Source organism: Calidris pugnax, unplaced genomic scaffold (assembly GCF_001431845.1).
Source record: "Calidris pugnax isolate Ruff unplaced genomic scaffold, ASM143184v1 scaffold44, whole genome shotgun sequence".
Classification (NCBI taxonomy): domain Eukaryota; kingdom Metazoa; phylum Chordata; class Aves; order Charadriiformes; family Scolopacidae; genus Calidris; species Calidris pugnax.
Genome location: NW_015094506.1, coordinates 15,990,513 through 16,013,538, shown reverse-complemented (window position 1 = coordinate 16,013,538; position 23,026 = coordinate 15,990,513). Strand labels below are relative to the sequence as shown.

Here is a 23,026-nt window from a genome sequence, read left to right as displayed (position 1 = left end):
GACTGGTCAGTGTTAGGCCTAGAGGTCACATTCAAGCTGCTCTGAGTTTTCCTGCAATATTTGGATCTTACACGACTCTTCCGTCTCATAGGGCTTCCTGTAAGGATCCATCCTTGGTCATTGAGCAATCCAACAGCGTGCCATGACTATCTGGTTACAGGAAAGCATAGCTGCAGAGGGCTCCAGCATGTCACTAGCAAAGGAATGAAACAGCTGTACTGAGATGAATTTTGCTTACTTTGGGCCTTTGTTTCTATCTGGGTTTCAGGGATTACAACGTTCTAATATCTCATACCTTTTTTTTTTTTTTCCTGACTGATGTTTGGGGATCAAGAGACACTGAATGAATCCAAAATGATTTTTTGGATGCAGAGAGATTTAAATAAGACAAGAGAGATCATAAATTCTGGAGAACGTTTCAAAAGAAAATTCTTTAGAACTATTTTGTCTTCTTTTACTTCTCTCCAAACACAGCGGATATTCAGCTTTAGCCAACTGCTGTAACATTTGAGACTGTCAGACTTTGGGATCTATCAAGAAACATGAATTATACTGCTGTCTTCACATACCTTATGGGAAGCAAGGAATGTCTATGATGTGAACTGCTATAGATTTCATCCTGTCAGCAGTCCGACAAGGTTCCAAAAATGTGGGACTGGTTGGGGAAAAGTTTAGCAAAGACTTAAGAAAATGCATGGATAAGAGCTTTGGAAGGGAAGGGATCACTCAGCATTCATTCTGAAAGGATCTGAGTAATTCTAAAGTCTCCCAGAGGAAAAAAGAGAAGCATCTTGTGACCTATTACAGCAAAATTTGCAAGGAAATGCTTGTGGGACTTTCTCTAATTATCTTTGCAGTGCCTATTAGCAACACACATATGTTCACAATCTCAGGCAATAGCAGACTGATTTAATATGCACACCTTTAAAGCATATTTTGTGTTTGTAGCCTTTTAGTACTGGATGATGTCATCTTACATGTGGTTTGTGACAGCAGCTACCTGAATTGGTGTGTTTTCTTTTGTGCTCTGATCTATTTTCCACAGGCAAGACAGATTCATCATAATTAGAAATTTATGTCACTGCTCTCACTAGCCACTCACAAGATTAGAAAAGACAGCAACAAAGACATCAATTATTTAACCATAATTTACCTTATTGTGCCCAGAATAGCTAACTACAAAGAAAATGCTATTTATTTTTCAGTAACACACAGAATAATTTATGGATTGCATTTGAAGTATGTGAACTGCAGTGATAAGTTAACATAAATATTCAGCATTTGAGGAGCCAGGAATCCCAGCAAGGGAACAAACTCTTTATCCTTACCTTTCCCTGCCTGTAATCAGTTCTCCTTGCTGGGTGACTGCTGCTATTCTCGGTGGTTGGCAGAGCAGGCTGCGAGGCTGACTGTCAGCAAAATGACATGAGTTATGTTGTCACCTCTCCCTTTCTTACAGACCCCCTCGTCATTTATACCTTAGTTTTGAATGTTGTTATTCTGTCTGATGTCTTCAGATCTTGAAAAAAAGAGTACTTGTTACTTTGGCTGCAACTGTTACCGTATAACAATGTCTCCCCCCTTTATTTAGAGATATATATAAAAACTTATTTAACAGATATTTATATAAGTAATAAAACTTATTTCTGTAATCTTGAAAACGGCAGATATACCTTTTGTCCTTTTAATCCATGATGGTGCACTGATGCAATTTATCTTTCTTCCAGCCATTCACTTCTTTGCAGTCTCAAACTGTCTCAATCTGTTCCAAATCTGTTGCATCTGAGTTACAGAATAGGTGCTTGAAGTCCCACCAATTTGTTACACTCAAAATCTCCCTTTGGGGAAAATGGAGGACCTCATAGACAAAGCCATAAAGACCTTATTCCTAATCTAATTGAAATCTTAATCTAATCAAACAACGTATCAGCATCCCAGGTCTTTTCATAGGATGAGTATCATTCTCTCAGTTCTAGGCTAATTTTCACGTGCTTTCTACGTCTACACGCCACACACTGCTTTTTCTTCACTAATCTGCAATGTGGCATTACATCTGGGTTTTCAATGCATGTTGTGATTTACGCATGCTGTATATACATAAGTTTTGTTAAGCCTAACATTGGTTTTGCACGGCTCCCAGGATCGCATTCCTTCAGTAACCAGTAGTTGACTGCTGGTGAGTTGTTTATAGCCCTGTGGCCTCCAGTATCACCCTGTGCCCACACTTTCAAGTTCCTGCTGTCATCTCATGCTTGTACTCCTTCATGCTACTTTATTTTAGTATAAAAAGTCCAGTTCTGTACATGTGTTTTGAAAATATCTGGCAGATTGGGTGTCAAGCCAAAGACAGGTGAGAAAATCCAGTTTAGGATGTGGGGAGGACTGACTAGACAGCTCTCTATGCCATAGCATTGCATGCCTGTACCTGATCTGATTCCTGCATGATTTTAAGTCTCATTTCATATGCCATTTGTAAACTTCTACCCTGATTTTAGAAGTCTTCTACAACAAAGATCACAGCTATTCTAAAACGCCTGGATCATAAAATAACTGGATGTCTTGCACAGGGTATTGGGGTATTATTTCATAGTGTAAGGTGGATTTTGCATGAGGTTTAAACTAGAGGTTTGATGGTATGTTGGTTGTGGTTGTGCAGGCTAAAGCGTTCTTTCTCAAGTGGTAAAGCAAAGTGCAGAAGACTGGAATTGGTTCTGATTTTCTTTAAAATGTTATTTTTTCATTAATACATATTTATAAAAAATATAAATTTTGTTAGTATTGAGCTATTTAGTTCTTACTGCTTGAACATTTTTTCTCAACTTTCAATATGACTTACTTTTAGGATCAAAGTTACTGCTTTTTCTTTTATTGTCAATTCTGCCAGTAGAAGTTTAGTAGCTTTACCTTTTCTGTATTCATTGAGTATAGGTCCCTCCAAGTCCTGAACTGCATTTCAGTTCTTGTTATGAGGGAGCAAAATGTCATCTCCTTATTGGTCCGATTTATATTATTTCCTCATAACAAGTATTTGTAGTAATCATTGTGGTGTTTTTAATCTCGGGTATTTCAGATGAATGCTTCGTTGAACTATTCCATTATCAAAGTATTTAGTTTTTAAAAGTAAAGGAACTTGTAGTGTGAAACCTCTGTATGCTGTCTCTGCTTAACATTCAGATCCTGCCTGATCATTTCCTGGCAGAATTTATTATAATATTAACAATGAGTGTTTTTTAAAGTTATTTTGTTAATATAATTAAAGCAAAGTAGCAAACATCTGAAGAAAACCTTTTGATAACAGAGAATTTTCTGATAAGAGAATGAGTCCTATATATGTTTGCATAGCCCTGAAATCAATATGAATAAATTGCTAGTAAGTTTGTCTCTTGAATATATCCAAATTTTGTGTTTCATCAAAAATTTATGTCATATAGAGCTGATGTAATAAAGAACATCAGTTCACCACAGAGAGGTTGATGCAGTATGTATTTAAGCATAAGACATTGACAGATGTAATCTGAAATATATAAAATTCTAATTTTACCTGTTGCTATATTTACTGACACATCGCTGATAAAGTTTTATCTCAGTGTTCTAAATGTGATAAAAATCAGCAAAGCATTGCTAAGAGTTCTGAAGGTACCTGTCAGCTTGAGTGTTTGCAGATGGAAGGAGGATATTTAAACTCTTACTCATCATTTGAGGATGATGCGTATCATGACCATTTGCATGGGCAGTTATTAAATGACATAGATACCTGAGAGTAGTCTTCAAAGAAAAAATTCCCATTGTTATTTGTTTTTCAGATTACTTCCTGAGAATTGCCTAACACTCGTGGGGCTTCCTTTGGAGGTTGTTTGTGGAAAGGGTTAATCTTTCTTTGTACACAAGACATTTTACTTGTTTGTTTACATGTTAATCTTGCAGCCCTTTTTAAATTGTGTCCAAGAATTACTCAGATCTCTGTTGGGCTATATAGGTCTGAAAATGAAGGTATTCAAACCCAAGTAAGTACATGATTTTCTGGATCAGCAGAAAAAAGCACCTCACAGGCCTTTCATAGGCCATTCCTTGAAGTTCAAGAAGCATGGTTAAATAGAAACAGCTGCTGGAGAATGTATATACCTGAGGATGATTTAAGTAGTCACTGGCATCAATCTTCTCTAAAATTAAGAAATCCAAGAGGCAAATGTCAGGGAAAATGTCTTTACAGAAGGAAGACAAGGGAAATGGTATGCATGGTTGGCATGAGCACTGGGTAAGAAAATAAAATTACTTCTTCAGATAAGACGAGAGTTACAAGGACCATAGCTGTCTGTCAGATGAGAACCTAATAGCAGCATAAATGAAAGTTCCAACAGTGAAAAGTATAGTGTTGAATTATTCAACAAAGACTTAAACCCAATGGTAACATAGAGCAAGCTGAGACTCTGCATAAAATGATACTAAATTCAGCGTAACTGGGGTCTTCTGAATATCTCTTTCCTGTATGAAATACAGATGTGTATGCACGCACAGAATTACATGTAATAGGTGAATATACCACACAGTCTGTTTTATTAAAATAATTGCTGTCAGTGTATCTGGTACAGTAATTGAAAAAGAAATTTTGAAATGCTGGTCCCGAGACCTGAAAGTACCAAAACAACATATTTATGTGCATTCTGCTCTGCAAAAAGTGCTGATGTATGTTTGAAGTGTGAAGTACTATATAGTGGTGCATTTCTCCTCTATTCAATACTGGCGAGGCCACGCATGGAGTACTTTGTCCAGTTCTGGGCTCCCCAGTATAAGAGAGACATGGACATAGTGGAGAGAGTCCAGTGAAGGGCCACTAAGATGGTTAAGCATCTCTCCTATGAAGGAAAGGCTGAAGCTGTTCAGCCAGGAGAAAAGGCCACTCGGGGATGTCATCATGATGGGAGGTTGTGAAGAAGATGGTGACAGGACCAGAGACAAACTGAAACACAGGAGGTTCCCTCTGAACATCAGGAAACGCTTTTTTACTGTAAGGGTGATGGAGCCCTGGCACAGGTTGCCCAGAGAGGCTGTGGAGTCTCTCTCCTTGGAGATATTCAAAGGCTGCCTGAACGTGGTCCTGGGCAACCAGCTCTAGGTGGCCCTGCTTGAGCAGGGGGGTGGAACTAGATGCCCAACAGAGGTCCCTTCCAACTTCAACCAGCCTGTGATTCTACCAGTTCAGCATAGCTAGAGATGCATATCTGTTTCTGATTTTGTGTATATTCCCCTGCAGAGTATGTTAGTAGTACTATTAATGCCAATTTGACTAGTTTTGCACTGTTGAAGTAATGAATTATGAAGAGGATGCAGTTTAATTTAATACATACACTAGGACGGTTTTGAAGGACATTTATATGTGATTACACGAGACCAAGTAAGAGGAGAGAAGTCTGATGTTTTTTAACTTTCTGAACAAGGCAAAACGAGAAATTATATTAGAAGATGATAATAAAATCATTGCATTAGAAGACATCCATTTGAAGAAAAAAATATTATTCATACAGCCAACTATCTTACTGATTTGTCATCTAACCTTTAAATAAGTAGATTATGGTGTGTTCAGCAATGAAGTTCATAAGGCCTTCAGAAACCATGGTAATTTTCCTGAACTGTGAAAGAGACACACCTACCTGTCTTTATTATTAATAGGCATTTGCATGTCTAATCTGTCTTGCATTGTGCTGAGATTTCTCTCTACTGGAGTGGCAAAGTGTAAAAACTAATGGTATTTTGGAAGAAGGATTCTAAGGTTGGTCTGTTAACTCCACTAAATTATCTCAACTTCTGAGTAATAGGCTGAGCCTGATCCCAAAGGCTGCATTTCAATCTTTTGATTAGCAGAGCTTGAGAGCACTTCTTGGCTGGCAAATTAAGTCACCATGGAGCAAACTTTGCATTCTGACTCATAAATGCTCTTTGCAAATATCATTAACAGGCTTTGGAATAAATCCTGCCTTCATTTTTTTTTTTGTGGTTTTTTTATCCCCAAAAAGAATTTACCATAGCAAGATGTTTTGTACACATCAGTTGTTCATGTGGATAATTTTTTATGGGGCACAATTATGACGGTGTATCTGGTTTGCTTTTTGAATAAATTTCTAAATTTGGAACAATTGTGTGCACTAGAAATGCTGGTTTTCAGTGTCTTTTTTCACTTATGGTAAAGGACAACTGCAAATCTGCTGACCTGAGTACTGCAAGGAGACCTGAATACTGCACAGGAGACCTGTGCCATGGGCAACACTATTTATGGCACATACTAAGTTTAGAAACCTAACAGTATCAAACACAATCAACCTATATAATGAACAGAATTAAAGGTGAATGCTGTAGGACTGGCAGATTGGTAGTGTTAATTAAATACATGCATATTCCTGCCTGCTACATTATGTTCTATGCAACTGTTAAGTCATATGGAATAATACAATACTGTTTAAAAGCACTCCTTATTATCACAAATCCCAAGATAATTTTGCAAATTCTGGGGAATAGAGAATGAAGCACTAGTACAGACAAACACCATAATTAATATTTATTTAATGGAGAAAGAGTAAAGTAGTAAATGAAAAAAACTACTCCTGAAAATAAAGCACTAGTTTCATTATTTTTTTTTGTAGTAGTCATTTTTACTTACGAGTGGGTGGCGCTTCAAATGAACAGCTGAAACAATTTGACTGAGAACTTTGAGCTGGAAATTTTAGTGTAAACTATAAAAGAGGTTTATAGGGAGCAAGAGTTCACCAGAAGTGTTGCTTTGACGCACAACCCCTTTAAATTCAGGATAGTCAAGTTTTTTTAACTGTAGGGTATGGCTTGTTTTGTTTCTAATGGGAAAAACTAGGGTAAAAAAAATCACACGAGATGGTAGTTAAATACAGGTTAGGCCTCTAGCTCCTTTAGACACTGTAATTATTCATGGAAATTGTCATTGTTAACCCATGCAGTGAGAAATATAGGGTTATGGCCTATCGTGACTAGTACTGTGATGTTGTCTTATGCACTCAAGTTGGGTGACTGCAGAAGGAAAATGGTGGTCCTGGTCAGCAGCCGAAGGAAAACAAAATATAAAACACACAGGCAAAAGGAATGACATATACTTCCATTTACAGCAGCTTAATCTTCCTGTTTAGAAAGCTAGTATGTCCTTTTTATAATAGCAATGTTAGGTGAAGAGACGATAATAATAAGACCCCAGACCATCTCAGTCATACTGGACATACTGGTCTGTTGTCAAACTAATAAAGCACAGTGGGAAAGCAGCCTTCCTTTCTGGTCTCCCAGGAGAAAGACAGACAATTCCCATAAAATTTTCAAGGATTCCTCTGTTTTAATTTCCCATCTTGCTTGTATCAACCTTTCTTTTTACGGGTTTCTACTTCCAAATTGCAATATTTTTAAAAACTGGTTGGTTATTTAAAAATACTTACAATGGAAAAAAATCCAGATAAAATTATGTTGTTTACTTTTTATCTTTTCTTGAAATTCAGCATTTGTAATGTGTTTCTTATGTCTTCATCGCAGAATCACTTATGCTTTTGTTTTATGTTGTCTCAAAGCTATTTATTGTTCGCTGCAATAGTAATCAAGGTCTGACTGCATTGGTATTGACATGGAACTGGTAAGAAAGTGAGGATTTAGTATAGAAACTACTCATTGCACTAAATGTTGCTACCTTGGCTATCCATAGAAAATGTTGTTTCCTTACAACCATTCTCACTGTCATTCTCCCTACAAGTAACATCCTCTGTAAATGGGAGAGCAGAGGCTTCTGTTTCTCTACTAGAAATGCATCCTGGTGATGCTCAGACATAGCAACGGCCTTTGTGTCCGCTCAGTCCCCATGTTACTGTATATGTTATACAGTTTATAATGTTGTGCTCTCATTAATGTGACTGTTTCATATTCCCCTCTGAGAATTTCAGTGGAAAAGCTGAGTAGATGAGTAAGTTTGTTTATTTGTTTTTTGTCAGTACTATGCTACTTGCTACAACTTTCTAAAAGATGCTTTCACAGATACTATATTGGCCTTTCTTGGTTTGCAGCATCTTATGAGAAAGATCCTCTGAAGACAGGCTAGCATGAGGCCCAAAGTTGGAAAAGCTGGCGTTTTGCAATGGGCAGTGTTGCTGTCATATACCATGCCTACACTGTAACTCAACGGTGTGAAAGTGAAATGAGCATTTAATCTCAGTGCAGGTCTGGTTCTCAGGTAAAACAAGTACATACATTGACCTGTATGAGTGGGTCCAGAGGAGGGCCACGAGGATGAGAAGGGGACTGGAGCACCTCTCCTATGAAGACAGGGTGAGAGAGCTGGGGTTGTTCAGCCTGGAGAAGAGAAGGCTCCGGGAAGACCTTATAGCAGCCTTCCAGTACCTGAAGGGGGCCTACAAGAAAGCTGGGGAGGGTCCGTTTGCAGGGAATACAGCAAGTTTTTGCTTACTGGATACTTTTGCAACAGAATGCATTTGAAAGATTGATAGGTTGACATACAGACAACTTTGCACTGATTCAGAATTTTAAAGGAGTTCCATATTGGCAGTCACAGGAATAAAGTGAAAGCCCTTATATGTGGTTATCAGAAAAAGTGAAAAGTAAGATAGAGAGCATTTTCTGATAGTAATTTGGGCAATTTTGAACTCAGAACTACTCCTAGTAATTGAATTAAAAACAGAGTTGTAATTTCTGTCCTTGAAAATAGCCTAAAACAGTCAGCTATCTGAAGCACAGTGGGGAAATACATTGTCAGTACCTGAGGCAACCTCTGGAATATAACACACCTTCATGCCCTTTCATCTTTATGATGGAAAGTGTTTCTAAATAGAAATGAAGTAATGAAAGTTATTGCAGCGGAAGAAGAAATTTCATGCAAAATCTTAAATTTCCTGTATTTATACATTTTTATTGCCTCATATTGAGTTTATGATCTGTTGGGCTCCATCGTTGGGAGCTGCCAGACCCAGAAGTAAGGAAATACTATTTCTAAATATAACAACTTTTAAGATTTCAGGGGTCTGTGTAACATGAATATACTTTTTTTTAGCTTTCCACTCTGAAACAATGCTCAGAAATACTAGAAATTAAATCAATTTGTGTATTCAGGTCATTAAAGGGAGTTACGGTGGGAATAGAAGCTGTTCACAGAATCACAGGATCACAGAATTGTAGTGGTTGGAAGGGACCTCAGAGATCATCGAGTCCAACCACAAAAAAAACCAAACCAAACCAAACCAAACCAAACAAACAAACAAACAAAAAACCAAAACAAACAAACAAACAAAACCACACACCAGCTCCCACCACCTAAACACACAACAACAACCTCCAAACCAAAAAACCATCACCCACCCACACAACACCCCACCACAAACCAGTAATCTTGGGCACTAGAGCATGCCCTGAAGAACCATGTCTACACGTTTCTTAAATACCTCCAGGGATGGTGACTCCACCACCTCCCTGGGCAGCCCATTCCAATGCTGGATAACCCTTTCAGTAAAGAAATGTTTCCTAATATCCAACCTGAACTTCCCCTGGCGCAACTTGAAGCCATTACCCCTTGTCCTATCATCTGTAACTTGGAAGAAGAGACCGACCCCCGTTGATCTGGAGCTGAAAAATTCTGCCTGTATCATTGTAGGTTTGACTAGATAAATGGACGAGTAAGCATTTGTTGTGAGGTACTGAGCTATCTAGCAGTTGTCAGCAGCACTGCAACTTCTCCCTTTATTACCTTAACAAGGAATATTACTTTCTGTTCCTTGTGAATATACTTCTTATCTAGGCTGACCTCATAACTGTAGCCTAAATTGAAAATGTTCCCTGAACAATTGGGGAAAGGTAAGCTTTGCTGTCCTGAATAGGCACTGCTTAAAATGTTTCTCTTCCATACGCAGGCGGAAGAACAGGCACAATTGCGCTTGATGAGTCTTTCCATGAGTATGCTCTGCAATCTGAAAAAGGATGTAATGGAAATTTTAGGAACTAGTATGCACTTTGCCCAGTGGCCTCCTTGAACCTTTCTTTTCATCTTTGCATCACCTACACACTTCCATTTTCTTTTCTTGTTTCACTGAGAGAACAGAACAGTCTGGATTGAGTTACAAAATCTTGCAGCTTTACATCTGTGGGGCAAGGCTTGAGTACTTTAAAAGAGGTTTAATGTTAGTTCTAGGTGCTTGAAGTGGGAATACCAATCTTTAAGGAGAAATGGCTGCATTTTCTTTAATTTCAAAACTAATGCCATTTAGTCAGTCCCCTTTCAACACTTCTTATATCATTACTACTTCATATTGCCTTCCGTGAAAGGACTGAAATGCTTGTGTATTGCGGTGTTTGAAATTCTTTCTTTCAGTGAGTGAATGAAAATTCAGTACTTTCTTTTTGCTTGTTTTGCAGAAACTTGCTTTCCTGATAAGCTTCTAGTATGATGCCAGAAATTACCTAAAGGTTATATTAGCACTGCAAAAATATTTAAGAAAATCAGGTGTTTGAGTATCAGTAAGATAAACTGACTGAATATAGAAACAGCAGCAACTTACTGTGCTTCTGATTGAACCGTGCCTGAATTTTGTTATTAAAAGTACCCAGGCTGTATGAGTCTGTCACTTTTGTGTAAATCCCACAGAACAGTGACTAACAGGAAAGGCATTAGACTCCCGTTTCAGCCTACACCCCATGTTAGGCACCAAATTCCTTTTGTGGGTCTGTGCTACAGCTCCTGTTTAAATTTTCTTTTTCATTCACTCTGTGTTTGATACCTACATGCTCAAATGGAGCTAAAGCTGTTCATGGAAAGCCTCCTCAATGAAACATGAATACGTTTTGAGAAGATTTATGTTACATTTCCATTTTCTCTTTTTCCAGATGAGAACATCTGTAAGCAATGCTCTTGTTGGTGCTGTTACAAGTTCTAAACAGCCTATCTTGCTTGTCCTGCTTTTCTCCCATATGCTTTTGATTTTAATAACTTGTATTCCTGCATAGGCAATAGTGATATTGATGTTGCAAAATGTTTTCTGCGTTAAAACCTGATTTCAAATAATGATTTTGTGACTCATTAGCTCTTGGGTTGTAATTTTCTATTTCTGGTTTCTAAGCAAAGAAGATTCTTGTCAGCCTGCATTGAAGCAGCATGATTATTTTTGTGTCAAGACCATGTATAGAAAAATACAGTCCCAAAATATAAAAATCCTTCTAGTCTTCAACAGGTGCTACCTGGGGAGACCAGGGTACTATCATGGGGTGAATATGATAACTGTATGAAACTCTTTTGAAAATACAGAAATGAGCTCTTTTGGGGTTCCTTTTTTTTTCTTTAACAAAACTGGAGATGTCCACCTGAGGAGTGTTATGGTTGAGAGGTATGTGAAGCAAGGTGAACGGTGAAAACCTAGTCTTCAGGCCAGCTATAATTTGATCATGTTCCTCTACAGAATTGGATGAAAGGGTTCCTTGTGCCGTTACCGTTGCTTGCCACAGAAAGAGCTCTCAGATCAGGGGCAGTAGGCAGCCCTTTTACTGCTGTATCTTTCATTGTAGTTATGACGCTAATGGTGATGTATAGGTGTGTGCATGGGCAGAACTGAGACAAAGTACCAAAAAACTGGCTTTGGAAGAGCCTGTGAAAAACAGATAAATCATAGTACTTTCTCCATCCTGGAAAGACTGTTCTTATGAAGGGGTGAGAATGAAATGGATCCTTAACAAGATAGGTGTTTTCTTTTATTTTCAACACCTATTACCTACTTTTATACTCTGAGAGCGTACATAGGAACATCTAAGTAACCTACTTACACTATCCATTCTCCTCTATACTTCTAACAAATTTCTTTTCTTTCTCTTTGAATTATACAATTCACATCCTTTTAGTATTACATCATATGGCACTCTGCATTCATTTCTAATGTCTTTTGATTCTGCTGACATTGCAGTTGAAGGTGTATGTTTTAATTTACAGAATGCCATTTAATTCTTAGTATTTTCTTTAATATTTTCTATGGTTTTTTAATGCATGCTAATACATTGCCATAGTCATCTTCCTTTTAATTAAAAAATTGCAGTGTATGAAAGTAGTTTTCATTTTATTTTGTGCAGCTATTATGATGCATTTGTTAACATCAAATTTTGTCTATTGTTACTTTGTTTATACACTACAGATAAATATTTGTTTAAAAGGCTGTAATTTTCTTATGACTTGATTGTCTTTCCTAAGAAGTTGGGAAATTCAGGTATTCTTGTTTCTTTCCTAAAGGAAGACAAGAACCCATCTGTCAAGGCAGAAGTGAGACAATACATGTGAGTTCCAGATAGCTAATTGGTAGGTCTCAGCATTTGTATCTCTGCTGCTAAAGAATAGGGCCAGGGAATGCATTTAATCACTGGGCAGTCCCCTCTGCTAAACTATCAGCAGTTTCTGATCCCTTTTTTCCCATACCAATTAACAATCTTCAAGATAATGCCCAGATACTGATGGCTCGTGGGGTAATGCTTTATGTGTACTCTTCTTTGCAGGCAGAACATACAAAGTACCTCCCTGCATCTTCCCCATTCTTCCACAGTATCAACTCTTTGTTCTCTAATATGCCCTCATGGCCGTATCCTAAGAGTTGCCACAAACATCCTGAGTTTCATGCTATGGATTTATTATTTTAATAGTCTGTAACACAGCCCATGCGATGTTTCAGGTACATTGAACCAAGAAGACCCATACAGAAAAAGTAGTATTTGTAAAACAAAAGCGATATCACATGGATCCCTGAGCTAAGAGCTGAGTAGTGCTGACTCAGTCAGTCTGTGCTACTTAGCCTTAGGGACGAGCTTTGGTCCTGCCCCCCTTTAATTTAGAAGTATAGGCAGATGTGAGGCCTCTCTGTGCTTGGATGGTGAGAATCATGAGGTTCCTTTCTTGGAGGTATTTCCTTACTACAGTTCATGGGTCTTTTTTTATTTTCTTACTGGTGTATGATTGAATGTGGTGATCCCCTTTATCTACCTACTTTCTGACCTTGTTTCCTGATTCTGCTAAATATATGTAGAGACATAAGTAGTAAGACCCTTGCCGCTAGACTACAACAACAACGAGTTAAACCCCATAATTCCATTTGTTATTTCACCTTGCAATTGATTAAAAAATCACACGTTCTACTTTTCCATTTTCAGTTCGTGTAAGTTTTCTGACATCTTTTTCAACACCAGAAGTTCAATGGCTGGTGCAAAAATACACATCCAATAATAACAAACTCTGAGCGTCTTTCTGTAAACGCTTATCCTCTCAGCAGTAATACACAGCTTGCTGAAGAAACCCACAATTCTTCTTTGACATAAAGATAGTCCCTGTTTTCTGCAACATTCCAGAGATTTCATTTCTTATTAATTTACTTATTGCAGTACCTGACAATCTCTAAATGCTAAACTAAACAGAAACCCCATATTCTGAACTCTGAAAACGAGAATAACATTTGCAATTCTATCACCAGGATAGCTGATTACTTTTACCTAGATGTCTAGACCTCTGAAAGGATGGAAACTTAATGGAGCTCAAGATGTTAAGAGACCAGGTGAATTCTTAGTCCCACTGAATAGTTATTTTGATATCTTTTTTGCCATTTCAAAAAGAAAAAATACACACGTCTGAATCCTTCACCCTACCACAGTAAAAACACTGTCCAAAAGTGATACATAGGAAAGCAGACTTTCTGATTGATCTTTATAGGCAGTGAAGACCATCCCACATATTTGTTTATGAGACAAAAGCATTGTGGATAAAGGCAGTGCTAAGCTTTTTCCTAGGAGATGCTTGAGGAGGTCTGTGATGCTTACCCATCTAGATGAATGAATGAGAGCATTATTATGCCATGGCAGCTTCTGAAAAGTTGGCTTGAGTGCTCACATACAGTATTATTTTGATAAAAGTAGAGAAATAATTTGAATCAACAACGCAAAACCGAGTGTATTGGCAGCCTTGCAGAAAACATTGTGTTTGAGGAGTTAGTGATCTTGATCAGACCATGTCTGCTCTGTTGGGCTTTGTGCTTAAGGCTGAAGCAGCCCATACGATGGCACAAGTAGCTGCTCTAAGGGAATCTGCTGGAGTACCCCGTGATGGTTTGTGCTGTGCACTGGTGGACGTTAGTGGTGTGTTGGGTGAAGAGCTGGCTGAAGGGCAGAGCACAAAGGGATGTAGCGAATCGAGCTACATCTGTTTGATGACTGGTAACCAGCGGTATTCCTCAGGGCTCAATCCTAGGGTCAGTTCTGTTCATATATTTATCAGTGATCTGGATGCAGGAGTTGAATGCTCTGTTAGCAGGTTTCCTGACAAGACCAAACTGGGAGGTGCTGTGGACTCTTTTAAGGGACAAGAGGCCTTGAAGAGGAATCTAGATAGATTGGAGCATTGGACTATGATTAATGGGATGAAATGTAACAGGTCCAAATGCCAAATTCTGCACCTAGGGCAGAGTAACGCCAGGCAGAAGTGTAAATTGGGAGAGGAGTGGTTGAAGAACAGCCCTACAGAAAGGGATCTGGGGGTGCTGGTCGACAGCAGGTTCAACATGAGCCAGCAGTGTGCCCTGGCAACCAGGAGGGTAAACCACATCCTAGGGTGCATCAAACATAGTATAACCAGCCAGTAAAAGAGGAGATTGTCCACCTGTATTCAGTGCTGGTGTGGCCTCACCTTGAGTACTGTGTGCAGTTCTGGGCCCCACAATCTAAGAAGGAGATGAAGGTCCTTGAATGTGTCCTCCCCACCTCTGGTGCAGAACATTCACATTTGTGAAGTGTGACTTCTCTAAAATGAAAGCTTATTAGCTATGGAGAACAGGGGGAGATCCTGGAGCCAGCGTTGTTGGGTGTTCAGCAGAGCAGCCTAACAAACCTTGTCTCAGATCCAGGCACACTCAGTGGTCTTTGTGGTGAAGGGGCAGGATGACTTCCGTAGGTCTTGGTTGTCATTACATTTCCATGCTCAAGATGTCCCTCCCCCAAGGCTCTGGATTGTCGTGTTGGATATAGCAGGGAGCAAAAGGGAAAAGCTAGGGCACCAGAATATGTAAACTGCAGCAACAGTCCTGCTATTCTGTACACTATGACATGCACTGTTCCCAGAAGGTCAACTGAGACACTCCGAGCAATTCCTGTCTTTACTGTTCTACCCTAATTGTCAGGAAATGTCTGTGAAGAGAAATAAAAATATATATTTCATACTTAAATATATATTTTAAACAGATTCCAGGGCACAAGTTAAATAAAATGAGTGAAGATGAACATTAAATCAGGTTAGTTTTGAGTGCCAAAAAATACATTTGAACTGTCTGAGTTGTAACTGTATCCTTAGTAGAGAGATTCCATCATTATGTATGCACTTCTGGGCTTTGTGTTTCCATCTTAGTAGATTTTTCCATCTCAAGACCATCCCATGTTTTGTCAAAAAGCCCCAACCAAACCAAAGCAAACAAAAAAAAAGTCCCTAAACAGCCCACCTTCATTTCAGTATAATGGAATTGTTAGGAACCTTGAAAATAAGACTAACAAAAATGAAGAGGGTCAATTTTTGCTGAGAAGTGTTTAGACATCCCAAGTGAATCAGAAGACATGAACCACTGCATTTCTATTTCAAGAACATTTGTACTAAGTCTTGTTTGAATCTGCCAAATATTTATGCTATGCTGTATTCATAAGATATGGCGAACAGCATAACTAACTAGAAAATGAGAAACCCAGATAAGGCATCTTGCTATTTTTCTGATGACCTTAAATAAAATTTCCCAGACACTCATCTCTGTAAAAAGAACACGGAGAGAATGCGGCATGGAAGTTTATAATTGGGACAAATAAGTCACCAACAAAACATAATAGACAAGAATTAGAAAAAAACCCAAAGAAAACAAATACAAATTTGTCCAATACCACTAAACAGAAATGAAGTACAGTATTATGAAGTCAGCTTACTTTGACTTTTTTTCTTTATTGACTTGAGAAAAATATTCTCAAATAATTTCTATATTACTTTTCTTGTATGTCTTTCTGGATAATGGATCATATAGAAATAAGCCAAGGCTGTTTTTTTATTTTGATTTGTTTTTCTCTTTAATGCCATATTTAAACAAAATTCCAGTGCATTAAGACTGTAATACTTTCTTAAAAAAAGTGATTATACTGTTAGTTTTAGAGAAAAAGAAGTAAATTTTTAAGGCTTGAGTTTTCATAATTCTATGAATAAGTAGAAGCAGTATCAAAGCAGCAGGCCACTACATCCTTAGAAACACTTCAAGAATTTCAAATGAGAAAAATGGTATCTCAAAAGTTTTTATTCTTTTTAAGTGCAAATAAATGAAAATCTAATTAAAGATGTATAGTTTGTTGACACTTTTTATTTCAAAGTTAGGGTTTATGCTATTTTTAAATGAAAATTTTAAAGAATGCCTGGTCTTTGCGATAACTTCATTTTTTCATAAGGAGAATGTTGATTAAACTTGAATTGATTTGGTATACGTAACGCTAGTATAAAGTATGTGACAATTTTCTATTGAAAATAGGAAAGGAAAAGTGCATTTTCTCTATCATTAAAAATGTAAACTAATTTTGATAGAATTTTTATATGACAATTTTTTTAAAGGACGTATAGTTGTACATTATTCCCTTTTAAAGGGAGCTACTCCAAATCCCTTCCTGTATGGTGATTACTCTGAATAGTAAGGATTGAAGGGTTTCTGCCAGCAAGGATGTTATGGTGTTTCTGCTCCACTCTGTCCGCCACACATGCATCCTATTCTTGTGCTGAACCAAACCTAATATATTTAAATGATTTGAAAACAGATTATGTGGATCATTACTGGTGTAAGATGGCCCTGTGCTTCTTCCGTAGGCAAGAGTTTCATTCAGATAAATGAGCAAGACCAAAATTACAGGTGACCCACCTCTGTGCCTTGCGTACATCTGCAAGAGATCAAATGCAGCTCCCGTAACTGGCAGTGGCACTGTGGTAACTGGGAAGCTGCTGAATACTCTGAACCCCCAGGTGAGCATCCAATGTCTGATATTTATTGCCCTGAAACCCTACTGCTCAGCTCTCTCCTAGCCCTTAGTGGAGCGATGGGCTTTATGGTCCTTACTCACTTAATGTGTAACGCTAGTTTTCTCTTCTTGGATCTTTAACATATGGAGTATGCATTTTATGATTAACCAACCATGAATTTTTTGATTTGTGGTTCAGAAAGGTTCACACATTGATTAGAAGTGCATATACCAAAATTATCATGGGAATCAGTACTCTTTAACTGAGACAATGTAATGTGTTGTTGTGAAATGATGCAGGATGCTAAAAGAAAAAAACAGCGGGAGATTTAATTTGGTGAGAAAGGGACAAGAACATCTCTTTTTAACACTGGCAGAACTCTACAAAGCAGTGTCCTATATACTGATAGTGCTTTGGCCATGAAAGTGAGCAAGCTGGAATGCATTAATGGTTATTAATGCATTAATAATGGGTGGTAGAAAGTGGAGCTTTCTTGGCTAGCATAGTGCACCCTAAGTATTGCTGGGGAAGTGAGTTAATGCCTTGGAAAGTGCTCAGCTTTTAAGTTGGTTCTGAGAGATGAGAGGAAAGATTATGACCTCTGATTCCATATGTTACAGAGAAATGGGAACATAGACACAGAATGGAACAGTAGACACAGAAGTCCTGTGTCTACTCACTGCTAGGATTCACCTTATGCTGAATGTCATGTCCAAAGTAGAAAATAGATGATTTTTTGTAGATGGCCAGGCTTTGCATTTCTTATATTTGGATAAAAAGAAATCTTGGAGATACTAGCCAAAAGCAAGCTTGATTGCATAAATATTCTCCTGACCACATCAATTCATCAGGGCTTTTTTTAGGAATAATAAATGTTTCCAAGATAGTCTATGAAAACATCATGTAGAAAAAAAAAACAGCAGCAGATGATTTAATGTGAGTGAAATAATTGCCATGATTGGCTATAAAGCTATCTTAATATAACATTCAGTTTTGCAGTTAAGCATTTCCCTCACAAAAAGGAATCAAATTGCATCAGCTTAGATATTAAAATCATAGATTGCAACAAAAAAGTTGTTTCTAGAAAGAATTTTTTGAAGTTTATCTTTCTGCTTGAAAGTGTGTTTCAGAAAAAAAAAGGTCTATTTCTGATTGTGCTAATTGTCATTGTTGTTGGACAGATTTTCGTGGCACGTGCTGAAGGGTGAGTACAGGCTAAATGTGTGGTTAATTTCTTCTTTCATTGCTCTTAGGAAAGGGAGTCAGACGTGCTGCCTCTGATTGCCTCTTGTTCATGTCTGCACAAGATTCACCAAGTTTCTCCTCTGTATCAGTCCAACTCAATATATTCCATTATCTGTTCTCTTAATTACTGACTTCTTGAGCTTTAGCTGCCTGAGTTGTCAGAAAAAAGTTCTGTTTCTTGCTTCTTTTCCACTTTCCATTTTCTTTTGTTCTTCCATCAGAATGAGTAGGGATCAACATATCTCGCTTCTTGCATTTTCAACACTTGGGCAGCTATCAAATGCTCTGTTACTCTAAAGAGTGCTAGTCAATATCAAAACAGCTTAGTATCAGTAAGCAAGAGGAAAGTGGATAATATCACAGGAAGAAACTGCCTTTTTTAGCAGTCTCATTTTGAAGAATTGCATTGAAAGAAGTCTTTTAGTTACTAGTGGTGTAATTCATGTTAAACAAATAACAGAAAATGCACACTTCAAAATTTAAAGCTGTTTGGTCTTTTGTTTGTCAACCAGGAAAGTATTTCTTAAGCAATCATAAAACAGTACATTCAGTACATTCAGGTCCTTAAATTATTTTGACAGTGTGCCTTTTTACGTTGCGCGTTTGACCAGTGCCTGAGCACTAGTTGTCCAGCAGTGCATTTAGCCGTAGCTCATGGCCTTGGGTAGCACTTCTGTGCTGTTAGAGAGAGGAGGTAGGCTGGTACCACAAAACCTTCCAAGACCTTATTTTAACATTTTATGCAAAAAGACAGTCTGAAGTTCAAAACTTCTGTAACATGTTTGGTAAGAAATTTAACATGGCATATTCTGTGACAGACAATTTCTGGACTTTCACATGACAGAGCAGACCTTGGGCAGGCAAGTGGAATTCCCTTCAGGTAATGATAAAGCAGAAGATATGCTCCAAGGTGCACTTAATGCATTTCATCTGTTAATAGCAATTTTTAATGCTTGGGACCAGACTAAAAGGAATCCAAAGTAAGATTTCTTAAAGAAACATGTATTTAAGCATTAAGGTTCTCAGCACCAACTTTGCCTTCTATATATCCACTCCCATTGTGCCCCATGACTTGCTAATTTAAATATAATGTCTATTGTGCAAGACAAGTTGTCCTAGAAACTACTGTAATAATGCATGGGGATATTAATATGTATAGTCCCACAGATGCCTTATGGCTGGTTGCCTCTATAATTAAAACACTTGTGATTATATGTTATGTTTATGATTTATCATGTGACTTATAAATATCCATTTAAAATCTGTTAAAACTTCCTGAATCCCAGATGAGAAATAGAAAATGATTTTGGAGTGAAGCTTTCTGTAGCTTTTCTGGGCTGTGCAAGGAGAAGGCTGGCTGCTTGTGGCACTCACCATGATCTGACCATTTTTCACTTGCTGTTATTTAATATAGCTGGTTCTGAGGAAAGTGAGGGATCTGCCATCCAGCTTGCAACTGAATCTTCTTGACTTCGATTATTTGTTGATTGCACTAGATATATGCAGAAAAAAGCCAGTTAATATGACAACCAAGAAGTCATTTGTCATTACAGTTATCCCCAAGTCCCTCTGCATTATTGTGAGTAAAGTGGAAGGAGGAGGAAAGTTGTATATCAGAATGCACTATCGATATAAAATCAGCATGAAAATAGAGCAAAGCAGCCAGTGAGGTGTCTCAACTTTTAGCATGAACTTATTCAAATAGTCTTGATGTCGGTGGCCCACAGTAACTAGGGCAACTGGCAAAAAACCTCAGGGTGCTGAAACCTGTAGGTAGAGGGCACAGTGATCACCATGCTGCTCCACAGAAGCAATTGTTAGTAACTCAGATATTACCAATTGATCTCTAAAAACTCTTTCAAGGGAGATAACTGTCAAGACTGCATTTTATAGAGGAAGAGACTAAAGCACAGAGTTTAAATTACTTGCTAGCAGCTCAGCAATAGACACTCGTCTCTTGAGTCCTATCAATTGTCTGTTCGTTATGCTACTGATATTGCCTTGTCTCTTCTGGAGTTCTCCAAAGGCTTACCACAGTATAGGAATCTATGACAAAATTATTAGATATAAGTCTGGTAATAAAAAACCCTCTTCAGGAGTGCATCTCACCTAGTTCTTTTAATAACCACTTCCAACAACAGTAAGGGGCCTTGGGTTAAAAAATCTTTGCATTCCCCCTCACAGGGCAGGAACTCCTTCAAAAGTCATTCGTCTGGGTTTAAATGAGGGGAAAGTATCAGAAATTCAAAAGCATGGTAGATGCATGACATTCCTCTGTGGATGGCTATTAGCTTGCTAGCAATTTCATGAGAATAATTCAGTTTGTGGATTCTACGGCCCTGGAATAATTTTTTGTGGCTACATATAGCAATTCCGCAACAGCAATAGATAGAGAAGTAGCACCCCCACTGTCAGCTTTCTTCCACAACTAGAAAACTGGCATTCAATTCTGAAAGAGTCTTTTCACAGGGATCTTAACTTTTTTGGGGAGGACCATGGATGGATCACTGTACAAATGGCATACAAATTTAGCCTGTAAATTACTCAGAAAATGGGGCGGTGGATAGGACCTTCCATGTTGTGCTTTCAAGTCACTAAGCTTTGGCGTGGCACATCTGCTATACCTCAACCTACAGCACAACGTAAGTTTTTTTAGATTTACTTAAAATGGGAGGTGACACGTTATATGATGCACATGTCATTACTTAAACTGATTTTATTTATGTTCATTAATTTGAGTTATTTTTGTTGGATCAATATAATGACGATGTGGAATAAAGGCTGCAGCCTCTAGATGTATAAATATATAAACATTTATTATTGATCAGAAAAGATGTGGTGAAAGTAGCACACTAGGTCTTGTATCAGTCTGAAGTGATAGCCCAAATTTCATTTTTTTCTTGCAGCTTTTCATGACATTATTTCTTCAGATGCACAATGCCAGCCTCTGCTGTTCAAGGGAAAGAAGTATTCAGTGACCCAGGACAAGGGATGGGGTAGCCTCAATCTCATGATGTTTTACTAAAGGATTAGAGAATGAAACAAAGAGCCTTTGGAAATAAGAAGAGACAGGCAATGACATCAACAGATGGTGGATGAGAATGTTGTACAGGTGATTTCATTCTGTTCAGTTGCAGAATTCTGGTTCAAAAGGAAACAGGAGAAACTGCAGTGAATTTAAGAAGAGCTGGAGAGACAGAGTGCACTGTGAAGCTTTTTGTCTGGCAGCCAGTAGAGATAAACTTTACATTTCAAAGACAGCAGGATGAGAGGCCAGATTAACAGCGGAAGAAGAGAAAAAAAGTTTTTTTGAGCCTTCAATAATGCAGGATCACAAGAGTTTGCTGTGATAGCATATTTAACATACTTTAGAAGCCAATTGCAGTATACTTTGTGGCACTACCAAGATCAGGAGAAGAGTTCAGGAATGCTATAGGAGAGAGGAGATAGAAAAAACTTCAGGAAATCTCAAAATCTTTGTAGGTAAGTGAGAGAAGGAATTAAATATGAAACATAAACTGCTGGTGTGAATATGTAGATTTCTGGCAAATTGGACACTCTGATTTTGCATTTTTAAGCCAAAAAAAGTTATTGAGCTGTGCTAAAATTCAGTTAGATAAAATGTGGTGATGATTACTTATAAATTTAGCACTGGGAGAAACAGTAAACATATTTTACCAAAAGTACTAAGTAGCAAAGTGAAATCTGTGTTTTCCTGAATAAAAAAAAATTGAAGCAAACAAATGATGGGATTATGCGTCTAATTCAAACATTAATATGGCAATATTGGATTTCATAGTGGCAGTTGCCCATTGTCAATAAGAATCACCATGATGAAACAGATGAATTTCCTGAAAGTCAAAACGTGAAATAGAAGAGCCTGCTAATACACGAGGCTGTTACATGTAAGAGATTCAGCGTAGGGGCAACTGCCTCAGTTTTAGGATGTGCTTTGCTGAAATGCTTAGCTACAGTGTGGTTCATTTAGAAAAATATTATGTAAATAGATACTGTGCAATTAGGAATAAAGGTATCCTATTAAAAATGAGGTATGTTATAGGAGGACTGTCTATTATAATAAGCTTGGATGATATGTTTTATCTAAGGGCTTACATTAGTATTCAGGCACTTGTTTTATATTGTTCCTGTTTTTACAGTGCTATCCCCTTGAAACTCATTAAACCTTTTTTCTGCAGTAGGCTAGCCACTCAGGCATGAACAATCTAAGGGGTGAACAGAATATTGTTATAAATATACAAGTGTCCATTACAAGAAGCAGTAAATTTAAAGATGATTAAAAAGCAACAGCAAAACACAAATAGCCTCTCAAGCACGTACAGCTATAACATAACCAGTATGTGTTTTTCTTGTAGAGGATTAATTGGAACACAAGTCTTAGAATTGAGTGAAATAAATAATTTAGCCTGATTAATGAGCTACCATTAATCATTTCTAGATCATAAGTTCAAAACCAAAAAATACAATTTATTTGTTATTGCTTTGTGCTTTATTTAATCTTGAGATCCATGCAAAACAGGTGTAAAAATGCTGTACTGTATATAAATGAGGACACATTCTAACATGACTGTGTTTTACACCTTTTTACAAGGCTGTTGAGAGTTCCAGTTAAACACAGCATCTGAAAATACAACCCTCTATTTAAAAGCCTTCAGGTTCAACTGACTGAAGTGCAACTACATAAGGGCTATACAGGTTTAAAAATTCTTTTAAAAAGTTTGA

At 37.7% G+C, this 23,026-nt stretch overlaps 1 long non-coding RNA gene across 1 annotated transcript in view; it reads left to right on the top strand.

The window, feature by feature from the left end:
• Positions 1 to 21,373, top strand: part of LOC106901172 — a 33,555-nt gene extending 12,182 nt beyond the window's left edge. Inside the window, exon 3 of the long non-coding RNA XR_001414267.1 lies at positions 21,193 to 21,373. This is a non-coding gene — a long non-coding RNA (uncharacterized LOC106901172). The remainder of the gene's footprint in view (positions 1 to 21,192) is intronic.
• Positions 21,374 to 23,026: the final 1,653 nt, after the last annotated feature.